General features: G+C 40.7%; 1 long non-coding RNA gene and 1 pseudogene across 1 annotated transcript; both read left to right on the plus strand.

Annotated features, from left to right (window-relative positions):
* The first annotated feature begins 2,458 nt into the window (after positions 1–2,458).
* Positions 2,459–7,602, plus strand: LOC119733331. The gene is made up of 4 exons (XR_005271781.1): positions 2,459–2,716; positions 3,802–3,910; positions 4,395–4,600; positions 6,049–7,602. It is a non-coding gene; the product is annotated as an uncharacterized LOC119733331 (long non-coding RNA).
* On the plus strand, positions 4,609–5,847 carry LOC119733330 (annotated as a pseudogene).
* Positions 7,603–10,158: the final 2,556 nt, after the last annotated feature.

A 10,158-nucleotide genomic window follows, 5' to 3' on the forward strand; every position in this document is an offset into this window, starting at 1 on the left:
ATAAAAAGAAAAAAAAAGAATACACTCGTTTTACCAGACACTAAAGGGCCAGAGTGCCGAAAAAAAATAAAATATAACCATTACAAAATTGGTTTGTTGAGCGCAAAAAAAATCGAATTAAAGCCAACTAAAATTTTCCGTAAGAGGGCGCTACAAAAATAGTGGTCACAATGCGCCGTAGGCTACCTGTCGTATGGAATTGAAACATCGTCTATTGATTGATCGTGATAAATAGCAAAAGCCATTTGACTATTAAGAGAAATTGTCAAACAAAACATGTTACAAAAAACTCAGAGCTCTCACATGTATAAGCTGAACAGAGAAATGGCGATCAAAATGTCATCTTTTATTTTGTTTTCAATTTTGTTTGTGGGTTGACCATTGACTTTTCGAGAAATTCTCCCCCAAAGAAGACGACCCCTATTTTTCCCAAAGCGGAAAAGTGGTCATTTTGAAAAACGATCTTTCCACAACATGAAAAAAATAGCGCCACTTTCGAGCTCTGTTGCATCCAAAATGCTCGTAATTGAAAGTCCCAAGTCTGGGCCAGAGGTTCACTGCCATATTTTTTTTTTCAATTCCCTAAGCATGTCTATCTAATATAGAATGTTTTAAGGGGAATAACTTTTATTCATGAGCTCGGTTGAAGTGCATGCCTATTTACAGGTGTGCACCCTTAAAAGTCAATTTTCTTCAATATATTACATTCACTCTTTGGCGGTTCCTGTCAATTTTCAATAACTGTGTTTAACAACTCGAATGGCCAGACGTAGCGCGCCTGAGCAGTGTTTGTGTAGCGCGCCCTCTTTTGTAAGAAATTGTTGCACGACGATAAAATACGGAACAGCTTCATAATACTGCAATTTCCATAAATTTTATTACATTCAATCTTTGGCGGTTCCTGTCGATTTTCTAGAGTTCCAATTTTCTAGAGTTTCGTGTCAAATACCATGGCAAAATATTACAAGAAATTTCATTGCAATACAATGTTTTTTTTTTCTGTGTTCCCGTTTTCACAATAACTGTCTTTACATCTCGACCGGCCAGACGTTGGAGCACGGTGAGCAAGATGATTGGTCATGAAAAATAGACAAACAAGACAGAAGATTTAGCCAAAATATTGGTTTTTTCTCCCTCAACAGTGTCTTGTGTCAACACGGAGAAAACTTGGCGATAAGATGCAGTCCCAGTCCAAACAGACCATTTTCCCCAGATTATACTTGGAAACGACAAACTATCTCAAAAATTAAGTAATGCATTAAATTGAACGGTAGCCAGGTGATTTATCATTAAAAATAGACAAACAAGACAGAAGATTTAGACAAAATATTGTTTTTCTCTCCCTAAACAGTGTCTTGTGTCAACACGGAGAAAACTTGGCGATAAGATGCAGTCCCAGTCCAAACAGACCATTTTCCCTAGATTATACTTGGAAACGACAAACTATCTCAAAAATTAAGTAATGCATTAAATTAAACGGTGGCCAGGTGATTTATCATGAAAAATAGACAATCTAGACAACAGATTTATACAAAATATTGTTTTTCTCTTCCTCAACAGTGTCTTTTGTCAACACGGAGAAAATTTGGCGATAAGATGCAGTCCCAGTCCAAACAGACCATTTTCATCACTTTTTGCTCTGAAACGATAGTCCTTGTCGACAATTTATCTCAAAAATTAAGCAACACATTAAATTGAACGGTGGCAAGGTGATTTATCATGAAAAATAGACAAACTAGACAGAAGATTTAGACAAAATATTGTTTTTCTCTTCCTCAACAGTGTTTTTTGTCAACACGGAGTAAATTTGGCGATAAGATACAGTCCCAGTCCAAAAAGACCATTTTCCTCACTTTTTGCTCCGAAACGATAGTCCTTGTCGACAAACTATCTCAAAAATTAAGTAATGCATTAAATTGACCGGTTGCCAGGTGATTCATCATGAAAAATAGACAAACTAGACAGAAGATTTAGACAAAATATTGTTTTTCTCTTCCTCAACAGTGTCTTGTGTCAACACGGAAGAAACTTGGCAATAAGATGCAGTCCCAGTCCAAAAAGACCATTTTCCCAAGATTTTGCTCTGAAACGATAGTCCTTGTCGACAAACTATCTCAATAATTAAGTAATGCCTTAAATTGAACGGTGGCCAGGTGATTTATTATCAAAAATAGACAAACTAGACAGAAGATTTAGACAATTCCCCAACAGTGTCTTTTGTCAAAGCAAAGAAAAACTTGGCGATAGGATGCAGTCCCGGTACAAACAAACCATTTTCCTCACTTTTCGCTCCGAAACGATAGTCCTTGTGACAAACTGCCAGCAATCTCAAATCTCAGAAATTAAATTAAATTGAACTGTGGCCAAAAAATTAAGTTGGTTTTCTAACATCTTGTGGCAAATATCGTTGCATTACAATGTGTTTATTTTGAGTTCCCAATTTCACAGTGTTGCCACCCGCGGCCGGACGGACTACCCAGCTTTCCTAACGCTCGATACCGATTCCGAACATTCCGAACATAATTCCTAACCGATTCCTAACCAATTCCTAACGCTTTCCTAACGGCGCGTTAGGAATTGGTTAGGAATTGGTTAGGAATTGGTTAGGAATTACAAGTGGGCGTTAGGAAAGTGATATCGGATTTCGGCAAACGTGACCTTTAACCCGAGTAAAAGATGGCGGCCTCCAGGAGTCCGCCATTGCTCCGTGATTCAGGTAAGAGAACGTATATTTTAACTAAATGTTCACACTTCCAAATACATTAGGATTCATTTTTATCCGGTGGGTTATTGTTGGATGTAATTTTGGGTTTACTAATATGCAGAGATGTTGAGACTAGGATAGGTAAGAGCGATGTTTTGTAGGGAAATTAAAGTAATGCTGCGGTGTAAATCAGCGCGCATAACGCAATGAAGGTGAGCGCGTAGTAGTACCGCGTAGCTTCAGCTGGGGGATTGACGATATCGGGAACGTGAATCGCTGTTGTTTTTATGGAATGGACATGAACTTTACTGCTCTTTTTTGGTGATACTGCCGTTTGTACTTGTACATGCTTTTTTATTATCAGCAGTCGCATGGTTGGTACTTTTTGGGGAAAGACTGTTGCAACCTGACGCTACTTTTTTCTTCATACATCTTCTCAATGAAGGTCATTCATTGCAAAATGATGATAAGACTTGAATCTGGGACTGAAAAACATTTCCAATTTTGTTAGGAAATACCGGCACATGTACTTGGAAAATTTTCTTGACTCTCCATAGTAAAACATGATAGATTTTTCACACAATCGCGGAATTGGCATCCGGTTGCAATTTTTTTTTTACTTTTTGGTAGGGATAAACCTATTACTACTAGATTTGGTGCTAGTGTGCTTGGTGAGATATGTTTTAACCATAGAATGATAGAGTTATAATATTAATTATTATATTATTAAATTACTAGAGCGCTGACTCAGTCATAGGCCTACTACTACTACTACTACTACTTCCGTTTCACGGATACCGTACGCCCCTCTTTGAATTACTTTTTGGGGGGGGGGGGTCATAACAATTTTCGAGGGCATAACAACGACAATACTAATTCCCATCATGCAACAGCTGTAGATGAGCCTGATGGGACGTGTATTTTCATTGTGATGTCCCCACTCCCCACCAAATTCCAAAGATGCATGCGGTATCCGCAAAACGGCTTATGTACAAAGTGATGCCTGCTGGGTGCACTGTGCACAAACATATGGAAAACCTGAAACTTGGAAAATATCTTGTATAAGTAATTTCCTCTCCCTTCCATCCCTGCATCAGAATTTGGCTATACACAAGTCACAAGTGAGGCGAGGTCATCATGTCTAAGATGGGGCGGCTACATGCTGCATACGTATAGATGAAGTGATGTTGGTGTTCAGCGTGTTTGGTGAGTCCTATTTTGTCATGTTCATATAGGAAATTTAAAAGACCCTGGAGATCTCCCCTCCCAGTCTTGGTAGTGTGCCCCCCCTGTTTGTTTACTTTAGCCCACAAGTCCCCCTAGACATGCTAGATTATAGTTCTTGCCTCCCATTTTTCCTTGGAAAGAATGTTGCAACCTGACGTGATGCTATTTTAGAAACAGAAAAGTCACAATTTTTGGGGCTTTCCTTGTACCTCAGATATTTAAATCATTTCAGCATTGTAAGGAATGTCTGGATGAGGTCTTTCTTTAGGAGAGATTTTTAGACGAAAAGTTGACCTGCAAATAGAAAACGTAGGCCTTCTGCGGTTAGCAAGGTTGGAGGAGCGCCTACACAGAAAGATATACATTTTCAATCTGCCTAAAAATCTCTCTTAAACTGTCTTAAACAATAATAATAATAATTTCATTCAGTAATAACATAGTCTTTATGTTTGTTTCTTTATAGCTATGCCTATAAGAAAGGAAGAGGTGATGCATATTGGGGGCATATCATGCGACAATATGCCAATGGTCGCTACCAATTTGGCATTGGCCAAAAGCTGGGCAGTAAGAGATGGAACTAAAGAAGGTTGAGAGTTGCCCGTGCCACAACACCCCCAGACCACAGATCTGATGGGGCGCAGAATCGTCTGCAACTGATCTTACCATGAGGTATGTTATTTACAAATCATTTTTCATGTTTCTATAGTGGACTCAATTTTTTTCATAGAATTGTCCTAATGAAAAATTGTAGGCACTTTTGTTTGGCGAATATTGAAGTGCCTTGGAGTGTCAAATAGAGCAAGGGTTAACAATTTAAAACTGCGGAAGGACCCCATGCCATCCATCGAGAGGAGACTGCAAAGCAAGCTCCTTTCTATTCAGCGTTCCAGTATCATCCCACAGCCTCTGTACAGACAGCTACGACCATCTAGCTCCAAGTGCCCCAGGTTCTTCGGACAGCCCAAGATCCACAAGAAGGATGTCCCCCTGCATCCCATTGTAGCTTCCAGAGGGGGTCCTACATACATCACAGCCAGGCATCTTGCAAAGATCCTCCACCCCTTGGTAGCAAACACCGAACACCACATCAAGAACTCCGACCAGTTTGCAGCATTCATCCAAGACCTCACCCTCCAGCCGGACGACATCATGGTCAGCTTTAATGTCGTCTCCCTCTTCGCCAGCATTCCCACCTCGGACACCTGCACCATCGCCAAGGACAGACTTCAAGCAGACACCACTCTCCAAGACCGCACCAACCTCACCCCTGACCAGCTTCAAGATCTGCCCCTCACATGTGTCAACTCATCCAGCTTCAGATGGCGGGACAAATCAAATTCTTCGAACAGTCGGCTGGAACTTCCATGGGATCTCCTATATCCCCGTTTCTGGCTGACTTGTTCATGGAAGAATTTGAACAGACCGTCATCGCAACAGCAGATCACCAACCCAAGGTTTGGCTCCGGTACGTGGACGACACCTTTGTCATCTGGCAACATGGGCAAGACAACCTCCAGCTCTTCTTGGAACACTTCAACAAGCTTCACAGCAGCATCCAGTTCACCATGGAACAAAAAGAGATCGCAACATCTCATTTCTTGACGTTGAGGTGTCCAGAAAGCCAGACGGATGTCTTGCTCTCAGTGTCTACCTGCACAGCAGCTCTTTCCACCACCCAAGAATCAAGTCCTCTGTCAAACGAGCCCTCATCCACAGAGCATACAACGTCTGCGACGATGAATGCCTACCTCAAGAACTCCATCACATCACCACAGCACTGCAGCACAACGGATACCAGCCCAGCCAAGTCAAGACACAATACTCAAGAACCATTCCCGGCCGTAGGGTCTCCTATACCCCAAGCCAACTAGTTAGGGTCCCTAGTTCCATCACCCTCCCCTACTTAGGCACCACTTCTCATCACATCCAACGCATCCTCCAAAAGCATGGAATTCGAGTCTTCCACACAGCCCCTCTGAAGATGCAGAACCTGCTGACTTCACACAAGGATCGGTGTGACCCAGAATGCAGACCAGGGGTGTACAAGATTCCATGTCAATGTGACAAAGTGTATTTTTCAGTCATAAACGTATTTTGGTGTTTTATTTTCTGTACAGGATACTACAACCTAACCCACAAGTGGTCCATCCAGGCCAGCCACAAGTGATGCGTCCAGGCCAGCCACAAGCAGTGCGTCCCCCCCAGCCACAAGTGGTGCGTCCGGGCAAGCCGCACGCCGTCTGTCAAGGCCAGCCACCGGATGTCCATTCAAGCCAACCAACTTTTGAATGCCCGCAGTGTTTCTAAAGAGTAGGAGTGGATGCATTTACTGACCACCACAAGAGTCAGCAAGTGAAAAGCACACCCTCCCGTCAGGTGAGCCAGCCCCCCTCTCGCCAGGAGAGCCAACCAGGAGAGAGCAGCCCCTCTGTCCCACCACCTTCTCGTCAGGTGAGCCAGCCAGTCTCTTGCGAGGAGAGCCAACCAGGAGAGAGCAGGCCCTCTGTCCCCCTGCCCTCTCATCAGGAGAGCCCCCCCCCCCCCCTCTCGCCAGGAGAGCGAACTAGGAGAGAGCAGGCCCTCTGTCTCCTGCCATCCTCCAGTCCTCCCCTCCAACCAATTGTATCGCCAACTTTCCAGATGAGGCAGCCTTCATTGGACTGGGCCAGGTTTTTTTTTTTACATCGGACTGACACTTGATACACCGGTGTGTAGAATACTCCTTTACATGTTCATTCGACTTGGATGAAACTCCTTTAAGGCAGTTATTAATAAAACAATTAATAAAACAGTCGAAACAGCTCAGTGCTTGTCCACAAAACACATTTCTAGCTGAAAATTTGATATTTTCTTCTAATTAGCAATACGGTCCTAGACCACCATCCGGAGATTCAGGCCGAATGTGGTAAATTCCAAATTCTTGTTGCAAAAGGTTCATTAGGTCGTAGATAGATACAGAAAATTTCGAAGAATGTGTGACATCACCATGACATCATGAAAATTTGTTTTTTTACATTGGATCGACACTTAGACCACCATGTATAGAATTTTCATGTACTTGTTCATTCGACTTGGATGAAACTCCTTTACTGCAGTTATTGCTAAAACCGTCGAAACAGATCAGTGTTTGTCCACAAACACATTTCTAGTTTCATCATGAAACTAGAAACTGGTGTTTCCTTGATTTCTCCACGATTATTAGCCCCGTCATGCCTGCAGTTGAGCATTTTATAGGGTCATATTTCAAGATTTCTTTGACGTGAACCATAATATGCAAGTGGGGAATGATTTTATTCCGAATAAGTGTTTTTACTTGATTGGTGCATCAGTAATTAAAAAGTGTATAAGAAGTGTTTTAAAACTTGCATGTACACACAAAAATATAGTTAGATTATGTATAGTATAATTATAATTGACACTTATAGCAGTCTTATCTCATGCTGTTGAAAGCATAGGCTTTTGCAACTGATCAGTAAATTGTGTTGTCCCTTATTTTTGGGGTTCTGTGATGTAACTTTTGATTTTCTGAAAATGTTGAAATTGCTTCTCTCGATTTGTGGCGTCTGCAACCCTCTGAAAAAAAATGGTTTTCAATGGTTTACTTTATGCTTGTACATTGCATATTAGATCACATTAACTAATAAATGTTTGGTATTATTACACTACACAAATTCTTCTGTTTTACCTTTTGGTGTCCATTCACACCCCCCCCCCCATTTTACACATAATACGATTATAGAAAATATACAGAATAGTTCCCAATAGAAGAGCGCGGTGTTCAAAAAGACAACTTGCAGCCCAAACTGTATAATTATGAAGTTATACTTATTGCAAAGATATAATTTATTCGGAAATATTAATAATTAACAGTAGGGGTCACTAATTTGCTGTTAATTTGATGGGGGGGGGGGGGGGGTAGGGCAAATGCTCTCACGCTCGGAAAAATGATGAATTGAGAATATAATGAAAAAGTTAAGGAATTTTGGGGACATATTTGCTTTAGGGCCCCCCCCCCCCCGAAAAATCCTGACAACACCCATGAATATTTATGCCAAATTAAAAAAAAAAAAAACCTTTTCATCAATTTAACTAAAACTACTGGTTTGCACTAAATTTATTAGATTTAACCTCAATTTACGCCCCCAAAAATATAATTTACATTAATTTTGCAATATATATGCAACAAAGTACCTAACATTGCATTAAAATCCATTAAATTTTAATAATTTACACCAAAAAGTACTCGTTTTACACTGAATTTTTCACGATTTAACACCATTCTGTCAACAAAAAGCACTTTTCTTCGTTTTCTCTTACTTCTCTCTTTCCCCCTCCTTTTCCCCCCTTTCCTTCCCCTCTTCCCCCGGGAGGGTAGTCCACTATGCCCCTTTTCGTGTTGACATAACGAACGGCCAGACGTCGGATCTGTGAGCAGTGTTTGTGTAGCGCGCCCTCTTTTGTAAGAAATTGTTGCATGACGATAAAATATGGAGTGACATTTATACTGCAATTTCCTTAAATCGTATTACATTCATTCTTCGGCGGCTCCTGTCAATGTTCTAGAGTTTCGTGTCAATTACCATGGCAAAATATTGCAGGAAATTTCCTTGCAATACAATGTGTTTATCTTGAGTTCCCGTTTTCACAATAACTGTATTTACATCTCGAATGGCCAGACGTCGGAACGTGGTGAGCAGTATTTGTGTACAGTGCGCCCACTTTTTGAAAAAAAAAATGTTCCATGACAAGAAAATACGGAGTGTCCTTACAGTGTATTAAAATTCCCATGGACACTAGTGCTAAATGCCTATACTTCTAAATTCTTTAAAAATAACCCTCAGAACTCTCACATGTATTTAAGCTGCACAGAGAAATGGCGATCAGTATGTTTTATTTTATAAGATTTGAGGCTTTGCATGGTGGGGTATCGGTATCGTTTCGGTTTGCGGTAACACCATGTGGTAATAACTACTGGACAAGTTCTTCTCAGAACTAATATCTTCAGGACAAGTTCTTCTCAGAACTAATATCTTCTAAGCAGTAGTTATTACCACATGGTGTTACCGCAAACCGAAACGATGTTTTATTTTATTTTCAATTTTTGGTGGGTTGACCAAAGACTTTTCAAGAAATTCTCACCCAAAGAAGACGATCCCTATTTTCCCCTGCAATCGATCGTGCTGGTAAATTTTAATTCGGAAAGGACTAGCGGACATCTCAACAGCCAACAGTAGAGTAACTGGGGTCCCATGAGGGAGAGGGGAGGGTTCTATGGGTGTCATTGGAGGCACACAAAAGATTTGGTCATTTTTTTAAAAGATATTCGCAGATGTTTTCTTTAGAATATCAAAACCAAACGTTTTGTGTCTTAGGCTAGCTATAGCACGGAAAACGAAAATGGGACAATCAGATTTATCTTCACAACCTTTCCCCGGCCCAGGGCAATTGTTATTTCCGATTTGGTATCCCATAGTATGTAGTGGTGAGAGCGTACTGCTATACGATGAGAACGAGGAAAGACTTGACCCAATTAATATTGTGGTGAAGATAGAGCCTGCACAACCTGTTGTTTGAGTCTTTGATTCATCCCTCGCACATTTTGGACGCAATTTCAATCAAATGCAATATGTTGTTCTTGAGTTATCGTCTCCACAAAGAGTGTCAAAAGAGACTAAACTTCGCAATGAATTTTTCGTGATTAAAACGCTTTGTCCTATTTTCTTTATATCATATCAAATGTACTCTTCCATGGTTTACGTCAAATTTCAAACTGGTTGTGTCAAATTGTATATGGTTAATAATCGGACGCAATTTCAATCTGATGCAATATGTTGTTCTTGAGTTATCATCTCCACAACGAGTGTTGTATTTTTGCTTTATAATGGGCAGATTGTGATCCGCATTGACAGGTCTCGAAATGGTCCTGACCCTGTTTGTGTAGGGCGCCCTCTTCAGGAAGAAATAGAGACTGAGTAGCAAAAAGAACGGAGTGTCCTGGCACACTGTTGGCCGTTAGTTATTGTCGTTGTGTACTCTTTTTCTCTTATTTCAAGGTTTCAGTCGATTTTCTAGCATCTTGTGTCAAATATCGTGGCCAATTATTGGACGCAATTTCAATCAAATGCAATATGTTGTTCGTGAGTTATTATCTCCACACAGAGTGTGAAAAGAGATTAAACTTCGGAATGAATTTTTCGTGATTAAAAACGCTTAGTCCTATTTTCTTT

This window comes from Patiria miniata, unplaced genomic scaffold (assembly GCF_015706575.1).
Source record: "Patiria miniata isolate m_02_andy unplaced genomic scaffold, ASM1570657v1 HiC_scaffold_25, whole genome shotgun sequence".
Taxonomy (NCBI): domain Eukaryota; kingdom Metazoa; phylum Echinodermata; class Asteroidea; order Valvatida; family Asterinidae; genus Patiria; species Patiria miniata.